Source organism: Mustela erminea, chromosome 2 (assembly GCF_009829155.1).
Source record: "Mustela erminea isolate mMusErm1 chromosome 2, mMusErm1.Pri, whole genome shotgun sequence".
NCBI classification, from domain to species: Eukaryota; Metazoa; Chordata; class Mammalia; order Carnivora; family Mustelidae; genus Mustela; species Mustela erminea.
In genome coordinates this window covers 131416205-131432023 of record NC_045615.1, presented here as the reverse complement: position 1 = coordinate 131432023, position 15819 = coordinate 131416205, and the positions used below count along the sequence as shown (strand labels likewise).

The 15819-nt window shown below is 44.0% G+C and overlaps 1 protein-coding gene across 12 annotated transcripts in view; it reads left to right on the top strand.

Annotated features, from left to right (window-relative positions):
• The window catches only part of APBB2 (amyloid beta precursor protein binding family B member 2), a 369643-nt gene that overhangs the window by 311953 nt on the left and 41871 nt on the right, over positions 1-15819 (top strand). The window lies entirely within an intron of this gene.

Below are 15819 nucleotides of genomic sequence, written 5' to 3'. Positions count from 1 at the left end.
TGGGTGACAGACTGGGTAGAGTGCCGCGGGTGTATCTGGAGGAACTGGCGGCAGGAGAGGGAATAGGAAAAATAAAGCCTAGAAAATGTTGTCATTCGGTCCGATGTTTTACATAGAAAAGATGTCAGAGGGGAAGAGGTATTTGGAGGTCCTGGGGTGGGGAGGTTCGGGTGGGGATGCACCCATAATTATAGGCTCTAAGGAAACTGGGGTTGGGGGGAGAGCCGAGTAGGGGGCTTGAAGGCATGGAGAGCAGACTGGTCGAGGGCTGGGGTGGATGGCCGCCAGCTGGGCACTGGCTGCCTCTCTCTCCGCAGGAGATCGCTTCTCTAGGCCTTGTCACTGCACGGTGTCGCCCCACACGTGCCTTTAGGTGAATGGCCCCAGCTGCGTTGGCAAAGGCTCATTGTTTCTGCACAGAGCACTCTGGCCTGTTGGAGCTTATTCTTCAGTAGAGCTCACAGGCCCTTGCTCGGTACCCTGAGCTGCCCTGCCCAGGCTGGAGCGGGTCGTGATACAGTTGAGAGTCCCTCTGTTTATTGGAAAATCATTCAGGACTCTTGCCTCCTGGTCCCTTAATCCTTTCTTGCCACCCCCCTAAGGGAGAACCCCCAAGTGCGGATTTGTGGGGAACAAAGCCAGAAAAATCTAAGTCTCCATCTTAAACTCGGTAAAACCCAACATTTCTCTGTGGGTGCTAAGACCAGGTCCGTCCCAGGATGTGAAATAACTAGGGAATGACCGTGGCGGGGAGGTTGTGTAGGAATTTTACCTAGAGCACCAGCAGAGGTATGGATACCATTTTGCAAAAAGAGTTATCCCCTCTTTGATTACCAGATCTCTCAAATAGATATTTAGTTCACATCAAAAGTATCCCCTCCCCTCTGGCTCTGGCCCCTCAGCCTTCCCTCCTCTGCCACTGTCTTGCTTTGGATGTAACTGAAATGGAGATCAGGGTAAGAATAGGAAGGCTCAAGTCATTCCTAAATCTATAGTTTTCCGAACTCAAAAGTTGAGCAGTCCATTTTAGCTCCCTTTGAAAGAACCTTCTCTCCTAACTGTGTACATACCACAAGGTCCTAGGTCGTGTGCTTGGCCCCTACTTAGCTAACCTAGGACTGGGTCATCCTTGTTCTTACTTAGTTCCGAGCAGCTGCCGCGGATCTGTTAAAAACAGATTTAACCAGATCTGTTAAACTCAACGTGGCCGGAACCGAGAGTGTCATCCACACACCGAGCCCCATTTTCAAAGTTATTCAGACTCCTCTGTTTTCTGGGTTCATGCATTCATTCCCTTGTTTCCGTGTGTATGCACGCATGGCTTGATTCACTCAGTTCCTGCTGAGTCCACTCTGATGAGGATGCTGCCATCGGCTGCATGAGTCAATGACTTGGGGTCCTCTTACCTTCCCCACCTGCAGGGAGAGGTCAGGCCCTAATGATTCTATTCCTTAGTACAGAGATCCAAGTCTAATTTGCAGGAAGTTCAAATCAGGCTCTTGCCTGTGCGGTGGGTAGTAATTGAAGCTGGAACAATTCAAATACCCAGCAGGAGGTGAATAGGTAACAGATTATGGTATATCCATACAACAGATATCCCCTCAGCAATAAGAAAGAATCAACTCCAGGAAGGGAAAGCAAAAAGCAAAAGCGAACTATTGTGACCTCATCAAAGTAGAAAGCTTTTGCCCAGCAAAGGAAACAGTCACGTGAACTAACTAAAAGATAGCTGACAGAATGGGAGAAGATATTTGCAAAGTCTTATCAGATACAGGGCTAATGTGCAAAATCTATCTATAAAGAACTTCTCAAACTCAACACCCAGAAAACAAAACAAAACAAAAAAATGCAGTTAAGAAATGGGCAGAAGATGTGAACAAACATTTCTCCAAAGAAGACAGACAGCCAACAGAGACACGTGAAAAAAATGATCAATGTCACTCGGCATCAGGGAAATACAAACCAAAGCCATAGTGAGATACCAGCCATTTGAGATTATTTTTGTAGGCCCATGAGGTCCATAAATCATTTCTTTGGCGTGCGCGCGCGCGCACACACACACACACACACACACACACACACAAAGGAACTATTGATATGCATAACTGTATGGCTGAATCTCAGGAGAATTGTGGGGAGTCCAAAAGAAGCCAGACCCTCCCCCCCCGAAAAGAGTATATACCATATGATTTCCTTTATATAAAATTCTAAACAAATGTAAGGTTAGCTTACCCACAGTGAGAGACAGCAGGTGGATAGTCACCCAGAGAGGGACAGAAGGCAAGGGATTATGAAGAGACAAGAGGAATTTTTGGGAGTCATCGATCTGTTCACTATCTTGATCATAGTGATGTTTCACTAGTGTATCCTTATGTCAGAACCTATTAAATTACATATTTTAAATACGTGCAGTTTATTGTATGGCACTTATACTTTAATAAGTCTATTTTAAATATAATTATAAAAATATACAGTGAGTAGCCTGTCAAAGATTTATTTAACTCAGGATTAAGCAAACCAGTAGGACACCAAAGCTGGCTCAAAGGAATGTGGGAAATGCTGAGAATCTTCAAAACTGCTCATTAAGCCACCAGGAAGCAGAGATGCTTTTAAGAGTCACAAAGAACCTCAAGCAGGGTGAATTAAATACACACACTCACTCACTTCATTCTCCCTAGGCACCTCTTAGTCAAACAGTGGCCAGAGGACATGAGATAAGGTTAAAATAGATGGCCAAGTTAGATACAAAATTGATTCATGTCCTGTTGGCAATAAAATCATCACCTTTGGGATCATCTGGATTTTTTTTTGGCATAAAGTTACAGAAATTAATTGCAGTTTATTAATCTATAAATTAACAGCTAACCTTATAGAGAATCTGAACCCTAGTCACTAGCAAAAAGGAAATAGGACAAAGATAACATTTCCCTGGAGCTGGGCTGCCCAAGATGGTAGCTACTGTCACAGGTGGTTCTTGAACCCTTGAAACACCACTAGTCTGAATGGACATGTGCTGTCAAGTGGAAAACACACCAGGATTTTGCAAAAAATAATGGACAATATCTCGCAACAACATTTTATGTTGATTACATGTTGCAGGATAATTCTTTGGACATATGAAATCAACTAAAATATATTATTAAAATTAACTTCACTTCTTTTTCCTTTTCTTAAAAAATGTGGCTTCAGCTAAAATTACACGCATGGCCCATCTTACAGCCCTCGTGGACAGCATAGCCCTAGAGAAAGGAGAAACCCCGAGGTGAGCCCTTGAAATGTTGCCCCACTGTGATGCTGAAAAGGCACACAGCCCTCCTTTTCCTTTATTTCTAAGTTTGGGCTAATTTTTCTTACCACTTTTTGCACCTGTCACTCTACCCCTATCCCTGACCCCCATCTTTCTCTCCGTGTGGCCTGGTACTCCCCTCCAAAGATCCTGCCAGCTGCACCCCGAGTCATCTTTCCAGCAGGTGGAGACTTGTTGTTCCCTACCACTTACACGATGGAATCTGGACTCCGTGGGGGCACCTGTGGTCTCACCCCCACTGCTCCAGCTGCCTTGCTCCAGGCTCCCCCAGCCTCTCCTCCAGCATGGGGAGCGAGAGCACATACCCATCCTCAGCCCTGGGGCTCCCCTGCCCTTGCCTATCCGGGCCTGCTTGTTTACTTTCTAAAGCCTCTTCATGAAACCTTTATGCTCCCTTCTGTTGAACCAAGCCATTCCCTCCTCTGGGACCCAACAGAACTGTTGGAGCCTTATGCCCAGCACTCTGAAGAAAGCTTTATTTAATTTGCCAGTTGTGTGTGCATTTACCCACAGGAAAGTAAATTTTGCAAGTACAGTTATTAGATTTTAAAAAATGATTGCGTGAACCCTCACATGTTTTACAGGCATCGGTTTTTCTCGATCACTGGCTTTCAAAGTATTTGTTGTAACCCATAAGAAATGTAGCTTATGGCATGACCTCATTCCCCCTGTCTCCTTTATTCATTCACATTTAACTAACAGAAATTTCACACAATACTTATCTTCACTGTGTGTTCTGTTCTTTGATTTTTTTTTCTTTGCTACTCTATTTATTTAACGGGGGAGGGGGGCGGGGGCGGGGGGCGCTCCTCTGTCTTCTGTCTCAGCCCCTCCATCCCTGCCTCAGCCTTACATCCCTCTTGGCTCACCCTCCCATCTGTCCCTTTCAAGTCTCAGATTCCCAGAACCTCTGTCTCCATCTCTCACTCTCTCCCCCCCTCCCCACCTTTGCCTCCTCCATTTCTCCAGAACCCTCTACCCCGGCCCAGACAGACTCCAAGACTCTGGGGCACAGAGCTGCTCCTTCTCCTGGAGGAGGAGGAGGTGAGAGAGGGTAACCCCTCCCCTGGCCTCCGCCTGGCTAACCCCCTCCCCACCACCCCTATTTATTTAGCTTTTCAAATGTTATCTGTTGCTGTTAGCTAATCCCAGTTTGAAAAACACTGATCTTGGTCAACTTTTCCAAAAAGTATTTGAACTGAACAACACTCTACCAGTCTAGTAACTGTCATTTAAATTTTTTTTTTAAGATTTTATTTATTTATTTATTTGACAGACAGAGATCACAAGTAGACAGAGAGGAAGGCAGAGAGAGAGGAGAAAGCAGACTCCCTGGTGAGCAGAGAGCCCGATGCGATGCGGGGCTCCATCCCAGGATCCTGGGATCATGACCTGAGCTGAAGGCAGAGGCTTTAATCCACTGAGCCACCCAGGCGCCCCTGTCATTTAATTTTTTAAAAATTCCATGGACAAATCATTTTGGGAAATAGTATTTGCAATGTCCTACTCTCACAGAGAGGCCCAGATACACAGCTTAGCTACTGAAGGCTTTGGGCTATCTGGAACTTAACCCTTTGTGAGCATAAAATGCATTATTGGCTTCATACCCATGAACTTGAAGAGGATCAGCATTTCTGAGGCCTGCGACATTAGAAGTACCCTGATCTAGGGATTCTGAATGATAACTGTCTATCAATTCATAACAAAGCTGTATTCTAACACTTTGCTTAGCACGCCACCCCACAGGACATCACTGAAAAGTGTTATATTCTTATAAGCGTAGGTTTCTTTGCAGTCAGTCAATATTGTTTGTCTTAAAGAATGTGGTTAATGGGGAAAATTGCATAGTTTGTCATATCTGCTCTTTTGCCAGAGTTGCAAGTTAAATTAAATCCTTAACTGCAGTAATAATATTAGACGGAACCGTATGACTGCTGTTTTTTTGTGGATCAGAAATGGTTGAATGCGGTTCAAGTTAATATTTAACCTGATTGATTTACAGAACTCCTTCTTCCTTTTATTTGGTTTTAAATTTCACTTTTCTAATTTAAGAGCCTGATAGAATGCTTGCCTTTTATTATAAACCTCTTAATTTTTTCCTGAAGCACATGGGATATAAATTTTAATAATTACAGAGTCCGATTGAAGTGCTCCATTAACCAATAGGGTGTTTAAAATACAGATTTTTTCCCCCCCTCGGCTTCCCCATTTTTCAGTAATTGGCAAATGCCGTGCATTCTGCAAAGGAGAATTTTGAGGGTTCCCCCCCTATGTAAAATCTCAGAGCAGCTAAAAGAACAGCAAAGTTAAAATATATATCTCTACAGTCACTTAAAATTTATTGGCCAATCCAAATGACATTTGTGGCTTTTGACATGAATTAGAGAAGAATGGTGCCACAGAAACCACCTCAGCCCTGAAGGTATTTGCTTGCCAGACTTCGTTTTCCTACCACCAAGGATCTCATTACAAAGATAAGCGGTGATTACTAAAAGAGTTACATCTAATGGATGATGTGGAATTTCTTAATATATTTTCCCTGCTAATTTGGTAGTCTAGAGTAATGGTGCCCCTTTTTTTGCCAAGAGGAAATGTCTTGGTTTATCTCTGTGTGGCTTCTAGCTAAAGACTTGTTTTTTCTTTTTTTATTGACATAAGAGAAACTGTAGAGGATATTTATTAAGAAAGATAAAACCTAGTCGTATTCGTTAAATTCACTAAGTCAAGGATTGCAAATAAAAAGGAGGGAAATTTTTTTTTTGAAATACAAGGCTTTAGTATGTCTATGCTGTAGAAAGTAGAGTGATTCTTTTATTTAAAAGAAAGTAAGATGGTATATATCTTAAGTCTTTAAATCTTGGGTCACTTTTAATGATAATGTTGTTAATCATCCTCTTAGACCTTGGAACAAGGCTATTAGAACAGCTTATACCAAAGAAGTATGTTAATCAGGACAGGAGGAGAATAGAAATGGCTGTCCTCATCCAGAAGGAGCACCATCTTTTTTTTTTTTTAATATGTACAATTATAATTTAACCATAATTGTGCCTGCATATTTTAAAATGGTCTGTGTCGGCTTTCTTCATGCCCAAGGCTACGGCATCCTTATTCATACCTTGAGGTGTCAAGCTATGGAATTTCTTTTCTTCCTCCTTCCCATTTTGCACGGTCCCATCTACCTCTCTGGGATTTATTAGACGCTCATTTATTATCCCCACTGTGTGTCAGTCATTGTGTTTGGCGCCAGGGATGTAGCCATGAACAAGAACTTCACGGTCGCTATCCTCATCAGGTGTGTTAAGTAGAACCGTAAGTCACGTGAATCCTTGAGCTCCATGAATCCCTTTGTAGTACACCTGTCCTCTTAGCCTAAGCTGGGTCCCACCTCTTCTGTTAGCCTCTCTGTCACCTTTCCTTACCAGTCCGCACTGGCTAGGTTATGCTGCACTAACAACCAAAGGACTCAGTGGCTTCCAACAACTCTCATTCTGCTCAGTGTCGGAGGGATACTGAGTCCAAGGGATATTGTCTGGAGACACTGCTTCTGGTAGTCCATGACTCGGGCTGCGTCCCAGGCTGATGATACAGTCACTATTAGACTAGAGTGTTGCCAGCCATGGTTGCAAAAAGAGAAGATGCACCAACTCTTGAAACTTCTGCCTGGAAACAGCGCTTTTGCTCACATTTCATTGGCCAAAGCAAGTCACGTGACTTCACGGGCCCTCGGGAAGTACACTCCCGCCCTCTGAAGGGTACTGGATATTCACGCCTGCAGCGCTCTGTGATCTGTTTTCTTTCCCGAGTCATGTAGATGTTATTGGCACCTAATCTCTTCAACCTTGGATTGTTACTTCACAGTGTAGATGTGGGAAGATTACAAGTCCTTGACAGCAAGCATTGTGTCTTCCCCTTCCCTGTAGGTGACTCTGCGATGCTGCCCTTATACTAGGTGCTTAAGGATGCTTTTGCTTGTACAAAGAAGAGAATGAAGGGGGAATAATCAGAACTCGTCCCATGTTTTAATATAATGCTTTATAGTTTACTGTGGGTCTACGCACGTGCCCTCCTCCAATCTTTCCAGAGACTAAAGAACATACCATGATGCTCTTTACAGATGAGGAAAGGGAGATCTAGAACTCTCACATGAGTAGCTCAGTGTTGCACCCCCCAAAAAGTGACAGAGCTGTGCCTGAAACCATGAACTCTGAATACTGGACCAGTGCTCTTTGCTACTCCTTTTAGCTCTTTACTCGAACACTCCAGTCTTCTTGTGCGGCAGATCACACGGGGAAGGGAGGAGGGAGCTGCGGAGAATGAGTAGGGGTATACGTCCCGGCATTCAGACACCAGCCAGGCTGAGGAGCACGCAGCAACAACTCAGCTTGACTTCAGCAGGTCACTGTGTCCGTTCCCTGCGACTGTCATAGCCTATTGCCAAAAGCTTGCCGACTTACAGAAATGAATCCTCTCAGCGTCTGGAGGCCAGATGTTCAACATTCATCTCCGTGGGCAAAATGCAGATGTTGGCAAGACGCCGCTCACTCCGGAGGGTCTCTGTCCCTTGCCTCTCCCAGCGTCTGCTTGCTCTGGCATTCTTTGCCTGGGGCCATCCGTCCAGTCCCTGCGTTCTCTTCACATAGCCTTCTCTTCTGTATGTGCGATCTCTGCCCCGCCCTTGTGGGGACATTTGTGGCTGGATTTAGACCCCATGCAGGCAATCCAGGATAATGCCCCCATCTCCAAATCTTCATCTCTGCAAAGATTCTTCTGCCTTATAAGGAAGAAGCTACAGGTTTCAGGGATGAGGACCTGACACTTTGGGGACCGTTTTTCAACTTACCACAGTCAGGATGGTGGGAACTCGCTCCCCTCTGTGGCCCCAGCTGTTTTCGCCCCTCCTGTGCTTGCTTCTCTCCTCCGGGTGCTCCAGATTATATGATGCCCTATCTATCTGATAATCTTGGAAGGACCTTTGGAGTTCAACACACCCCAGCAGATTCCTGAATCTGCCTCTTGGTTGTGTGTCTCTGGGTAAGTAATTCACGTGAAGCCTTGGTGTCCTCCTGTGTAGAGATGGGGGCTTAGGGCCCTCCATGCAGCGTCATGAGAGGGCCTGCCCTGGGCGCTGGCAGAGAAGCCCCTCCCCCACTCCATGCCGCCCCTCACCCCAACTCCACCTCCTCGGCACCTGCAGTCTGGGCCTTGAGGGGCTGGGAGCAGACAGTGCGTCCCACTGAGATTCCGAGAGCACCTCCCACCATTTATTTTTCACAGTGAAGTCAAAAAACCCACCATGTTTATTAAATAATTAATCTTCCCTTCCTAGTAGGGTTATTTCATTTCATGGGTGAGCAGTTTATTGCCAGACAGCTATGTCTTCCTCCAGAATGATGTATAACATGATTTTGTGGCTATGTTTTGAGACACTAGAATGTTTTTTCTCTCTGCCATTTAAACTTGAAGGTAGTGTAGTACATATTCATTTGTACTTCGTTCAAATTTTGAGAGATGCATGTGCATCGTGGAGTGACTGCCTTTTTTTCCATTTCTAGAGTAGTCTGTAGAACCTGATAGGCTGATGCGTATAAATCCCAGTAAGTTTTAGTATTTACATTTCAGTAAGAACTACCACAGACGATAAACCTTTACAGCATGAAGCTTATATCATTGGCAAGAAAACTAATACCATGATATAAACCAAAAAATGTCAAAGCCATTTTTGTTTCTCAGAAGCCTTTATGGTTTCATATAAGTTCGTCATTTGCCTTCAGAATCTAAAAGTCTGGCCTGCTTTATTGAGAAAGTAGTGCCTTCAGACACTTGCCTTATTTTTAGGAAATGTTTGTCCTAAGGGCAGGATAATAAGTAGGGGGCTTACTTGCCATCTTTGACCTAATGACGTTAGGGACCTGAACTCCTGGAGTGAGAAGAGCCAGGAGACCGATACCAGCTGGCTGAGGAGGCTGCCATCTGCCATGGACTTGGAGCAGGAGGGCGGAGGCATGACGCCACGTAACTGTGGGATCAGTAACTAATTTTTGGAATGTATTTCATCTAGGCCTTACCAAGTCAGATCATCCCGAGTCCTCCTGTAACAATAACTTTTTTTTTTTTTAAGATTTTATTTATTTATTTATTTATTCATTTATTTATTTATCTATTTATTTGAGAGAGTGAGAGCACATGAACAGGTGGAGGGCCAGAGTTAGAAGCAAACTCCCCACTGAGCAGGGAGCCCGATGAGGAGCTCGATCACAGGACCCTGGGATCATGACCTGACCAGAGGCAGACGTTTAACCGAATGAGCCTCCTAGGCACCCCTCCCTCATCTAACAATAACTTTTAGGCAGAATCAGAGCTATAAGTACAGAAAACAAACTGATGGTTGCTAGAGGAAGGGGTGTTGAAGGAGAGTAGGAGATGCAGGCTTTCAATGCAACACAATACAATATAGTACAGTCAGTGGTATTGTAATGGTGCTGTGTGGGGGACAGATGGCAGCTACACTTGTGGTGAGCAGAGCGCATAATGTATTAGCTTGAACTTGTTGAATCACTATGGTGTACACCTGAAACTAATGTTACATTGTGTGTCAACTGTACTCAAATTTTTAAAAATTAGAGGGTCACCCAGGTGGTTCAGTAGGTTAAGCAGACGGACTGTTGATTTGGGCTCAGGTCATGATCTCAGGGTCGTGAGATGGAGCCCCAGGTCCTGGGTCAGACTCTGCATTGAGCGTGGAATCTGCTTAACTTTCTCTCTCCCTCTCCCCCCCAACCCCCCGCGTCTTTCCCTGTCTCTCTCTCCATCCACTTCTCTCTCTTAAAAAAAACAAAACAAAACAAAAACCAGTAACTTTTATACAGGCAAAGTAAAAATGCGGGGCGGGGGGGTGTCAGATATTGGATACTCTCAATACTTACCATCATATCCGAAATTTAGTAGTTTATTGATAAATAAGTATTGAAGGAGAAAAGGGAGAACTTGTTTTTAGGACATGATTGTGAATCAGGGGGTGCTGAGTCTCTACGGCTCGGCTTCCGGTACAGGGCAGTCTACAGTGTTCAGAACCACTAAGAACACCCCGTACATTTGTTTGTGGACAAACAGCACTGCTGCAGTGTTAGAATATTAAGCTTGGAGAGCACTGACTGTCTAACAACAGACACATAGCATTTGCAACAATGTGGCCTTTTGTTTTTGTTTGCCACTCTGGAAGAAATCAGAGGGATTTTCAAGATTTGAATCCCAGGTCTGCCACTGACTGTGTCTGTGTTCTTGGACAAGGTACATCACCCTCCCTGTAACGCAGGCTCCTCATTGCTACCTTCTGGGAGTGAATGGGTCACTCTTGCTAAGAGTTGAGCACAGTATCTGGCACGTACAGAGTAAGTGCCCTAGTCCCGGTGCGGCTGTGCCTGGGTTGGCCACTGGGGGGCGCTGAAGGGAGGAAGAGCCAGCCCAGTTTCCTCGGCCCTCTCTGGGTCTCCTCATGGCTCTGGCCACCTCTGCACCCACCTCTGCACCCACCATGTAGTGGCTCTTCTGGGTAGCCTTGACCCCTGGGCCCTTCAGCTTGAGCAAGGGGGTTGCTTCCTGTGGTTGCTCCTCTCAGAGTGCCTGTCTCCTGTTGCTTTCCAGCTCTTCCATTAGTCCTGTCACCAATTCTATTAAATTCCCCGTTTCAAGTATTTGGAGGAGTTTTTGTTTTCCTGGTTGTGCCCGGACTGAGGACTAGGTACGCCTTCACCGTCATTACTATTATTGTGGTTGTTGCAGCTCCTGTCGCTGTCTCATATACTTAAGAGGAAACTGGGCAGGAAACTGCGACTCGGGAGGCAAAGTGAATTAATCAGAATAGAGACAGTTTGAGTGATCTTAAGCAAAGGACTTAGTTGTCTTTTGGAACCCAGAGTCTGTGTAATGTCAGGATGTGCTTCTGTTTTTCACTCTCTTCTTGGCCTCATTCTTTTCTCTGCTTCATATGGTAAGAAAAACAAAAACAAAAACAAAATCATTTCTTTTCTAGCCAGTCTGAGAGTGTAGACTCTCAATTCCAAATTCCTGAGGGAAGAGATGCTCCCTCAGACCAAGAGCCCACCCTAGTCTAAATTAACCAACCAGGTTCATTTCATGCAAGCTGTCAGCCAGGAACCTGCCATTGGCCTGGACTTGCCTGCTGTGGTATTTACCAGAAAGGGGGGCCAGACGGCATCAGCTAACAAGTGTCCCCCATAGAGCTCATTGTAGGATTTCAGACAGCTTAATCGTCAGGGGCATAGCAATGTCCATATTTGGGTGCCTACCATTTGCCAAATAAGGTGCTAAATGCATTATATCTGGTTTTGCTTGTTTTACTTTAATCCTTACAATAGTTTAGAGGCAGGTTTTATATTCCCTTTAGAGATGAGAAGAGGCCAAAGGGAAAGTTACGCATTTGTATAATACAAAGCTGCACAGGCCAACCAAAACGCTAAGGGTCTTTGCTTCTGGTGGGAATTAAAATAGATCAACTTAGCTAATGCTGATCAGAAGTTGTGATTAGTGGCTACGTACACCTCTGATTGACAGGAAAAGCAGTGTGGGTACAAATTAAAGTAGTTTAATATTTCTCTGAGAAATGCATTTTAAAATAAGAGGTCCCTGGTGGCTAAAAATAGTAAAATGGCCCTTTGAAGGTTAAAAGGACCTAATTGGTCCAGCCCCCAACCTTTGAAAATAAGGAATTTTACTTGGAGTGATAATTTAGGTTCTTTGAGAAGTTCCTTCAACTTATGAGATGATTCAGAGTTTGGAATTACTGATTCAGTCTGACTGTATCATGAGTGTTGAAATATACACTTTCCACTCCACTAATAAGTCATGAATTCATTTAATTTTTCATCAGGGCACTCAGGAATCATCAAAGTAGACTTTGAGCCGTGAGCATCGGCTTGTCTCCTTCTGGTGACTCCTGGTGACTATGACTGTGGTTGTTGGGGCTCCTGTCACTGTCTCATATACTTAAGAGGAAACTCAGCAGGAAACTAAGACTTGGGAGGCAAAGTGAATTTCTCCCATGCCGTATTTTCCTAACGTTCTAAAAGTGGGATTGTTGACTGTTCACATTAGCCATTGGATTCTTGTGTTCCTAACGAGAAACGAAAGAACTTGCTAAAATGATATAGTCTCCTCCTCTTTCGCTCAGTATTTTTTTCTGCATGAGTGCAGAGAGTGGAATTCACGATTTAGAGGACCAGTGGTGCTCAAACTTGAGCCACGGCACAGTCAGCGGTAGGTCTTCAGAAAGCACCACCGCTGAGACCCAGTCCTCAGCGTTTCTGATCCAGAATGGCTGGGGTAGGGCCTGAGAACTGCATTTCTAACGAATTTCCAAGTGAGGCTCATTTTATCTACGGCCCACACTTTGAGAACCATCGCTCTAGGCTGAGATTAGGTGTGAATGATTTCCGTCTTGCGCCTTTAAGAGGAAGCGGTGAGGACAGCAGATTTAAATAATCAGTCTGTCTAGTCAGAGGGCAACACTTCTTACTAGGAGCTCTAGTTAGAATACATGAGTTCCCTTTCATCAAGGGGGAAGGATAATGCACAGAGGAGGGTTTACTCTTAAGATCCTGAAGTTTAACTTTTGAGGCCCTTTTCAAAGCCCTTGCAGGAAGTTTAGCAATGAGTTCACATGGTTTTTGTAAAATTTGCAAAAGGAAAGTATTTCTGTATTTTTTTTTTCTTAAACGGAACCCTAGAAATTATCTGAGTTTTACCTTCCATGGAGCCCGAATCAGCTCTCTGACAATTAATATAATTAACTCATATATATGAAAAGACTATAGTTTGTAAAAAAGAGAAGTTTTTGCAGGTTAAGCAATCTCTAAGTGCCAGAAATGAGGATAAAAGAGGACGCCGTCTCAGAGGACATGAGCCTCACATGTGAACTTTGTCTGGCCCTGAATTTAATTGAATGAGCTCAGCGGGGCATTTAGACGATGAAAATCCAAGTTGATCTTAGCTGGCTCACTAGATCATTAGCTTGTTGTACATGCTCTGTGCTTTGTTTTCTATTTATTGGTTTTATTTTATTCATTTGTGACAAGAGCAGAAGATTTTGGAGAATGAATTGGACTCAAGTTCTGGGTTCACTTCTTACAAATAAATTCACTCATTCTCTCTGAGCCTGTTCTGTTTTGTCTGTTGAAAAGGAAATGGTAGTATTTCGCCAACTTAAGACAGCTCAGAAGATAATGAAATGATGGCTATGAACAGACATTTGTTCCCATCTGAATATGGAACTGTTCATACACGAAGATATAAAGTAATGCACAAATGATAGTAATTAGTAATTATATCAGTCTGCACAAACATGACACAAACAGTTCATATACACGAAGATATAAAGTAATGCACAAATGATAGTAATTAGTAATTATATCAGTCTGCACAAACATGACACAAACAGTTCATATTAATTGCGTGACCAAAGGGCCATTCTGCTAGATCAAGGATCTGGCAGAATTTTCTCGTAAAAGGCCAGACTGTAAATATTTCAGGTTTTGCGGGTCATTCTGTCTGTGTCTTTACTACTCATCTGTGCCACTGTTAGTCCAAAGCAGCCCCTAGGCAAGATCTAAATGATTGGCTGTGGTCCTGTTCCAAAAAGGTTTTATTTATGAAAACAAGCAAGGCTAAGCTAGATAATGAAACAAAATGCCTCCAAAATGCCATTGTCCTTCACTATTAGGAACTCCTGCTGAGCATGAAGATAAAACGTAACGCTAGCAGTTATGAATGATGTTTTTATTTAAACTTAACACCAAAGGATCAGAATGCTGGCAAATCTCATCTGCTCTGCTTTCCATAGTTCCCTGACATCGCTGACCTCTCTTTGGGGGACGAGGGCATGTAAGTGGAACAGGGAAGGCAAAGTACGGACAAGGAGGGATTCAAGGTTAAGTACAATTAAGGGTCAGAACATGCTTCCTAGCATTGGAAGGGGTGATAACAGGGTAGACCCCTGTTTAAACTCTCCCCTGGGATTTTGCCTCAACAGCAAGCCCCTAGGAGCAGAGTTTTGTGACCACCAAGAAATTAAGTGGTTCTCTTTTATAATCTCTTAGTTATTTTTGTAAAGATCACTGGTGTGCTGGGGTCTGAACATTGGAGATCTGAAGTAAATCTTCGGAGTTTTAGGAAACCCATCCAAAGACAGTTCCTGTTTATCTTAAAAGGGAAGCTAAGGGGCTTCTGACTGGCTCAGTTGGTTAAGCATCTGCCTTCAGCTCAGGTTGTGATCCCAGGCTCCTGGGATCGAGCCCTGCTTTGGACTCCCTACTCAGTGGGGAGTCTGCTTGCCCCTCTGCCACTCCCCCTGCTTGTGCTGTCTCTCTCTCAAATAAATAAATAAAATTTTTTTTAAAAGCAAAGGTAATCATGAGCCATGAATAAAATTTCTATAAACATTCACATGTAGGTTTCTGTGTGAACATAAGTTTCCACTTCTTTTGGGCAAATACCTAGGAGTGGGATTTCTGAGTTGTATGGGAATGGTATGTTTCACTTCATAAGCCCCTGCCCATGCACTCTTCAAAGTAACTACCATTTTGCTTTCCCAGCGCACTTGGCACTTGGTATGGCCAAGTTTTGGGGGGGTTTTGTTGCTGTTATTTTAGCATTCTAAAATGTGTGCCATGGTAACTCGTTGCACTTGAAATCTGCATCTCCCTAATGAATAACGATATTGAGCATCTTTTATGTGCTTATGAAAACCATCTATCTTCTTTGGTGACCTATCTTTTGAAATTTTTGCCTGTTTAAAAAATTGGGCTGTTTTTCTTATGATTGTATTTATCCATTATTGCCCCAAGCTGGCAACAACACAAATATCCATCACTAGTTGATGGGTACACACACTGTGGTACATCCCTGCCACGAAATTCTCGGCAATGAAAAGGATGGAACCCCTGATACACAGAACGTTTGTGCTAAGTGAGAGAAGCAAGATCCTAAAGCTAAAAATGGTGTGATTCTATGTAGGACATTTGCAGAGAGGCAAAACGATAGGCACAGACACCAGGGAAAATACAGTTGATTCCAGGAACTTTTCTTTTGCTTCACCCTGCCGGTCCCTGCCCTCTGACCTCTGCCCCCACTCTCCCAGCCATGGGTTTAATATGGGTGTAAGCTTGAGTTTCTAATGCCGAAACACAAACATGATTTTTCGCTACTTTTAATCGTGAAAATCGCCAGACAGGACCCATGTTGCGTGGCCCTCCGTTTTCATTCCCCCATGGACATGGAGGTAGCCTGGCTCTCGTCATCCATTCTCACTTTCAGGCTTCCCGCACCTCCCTGCAATTCTGCCTACCAGGGAGTTATACAGGGAGATGGTTGAGCAGACGCGTTTTAAGAGCTGAGGGCTGAACTGGGATTCTGAATCATAGAGGGTAACGATGTGTGCTCCACCACCCAGCAGTTAGGAACAGGAAAACTAGTGGGTGAGGTGAGGGGGAAAAGGGGCA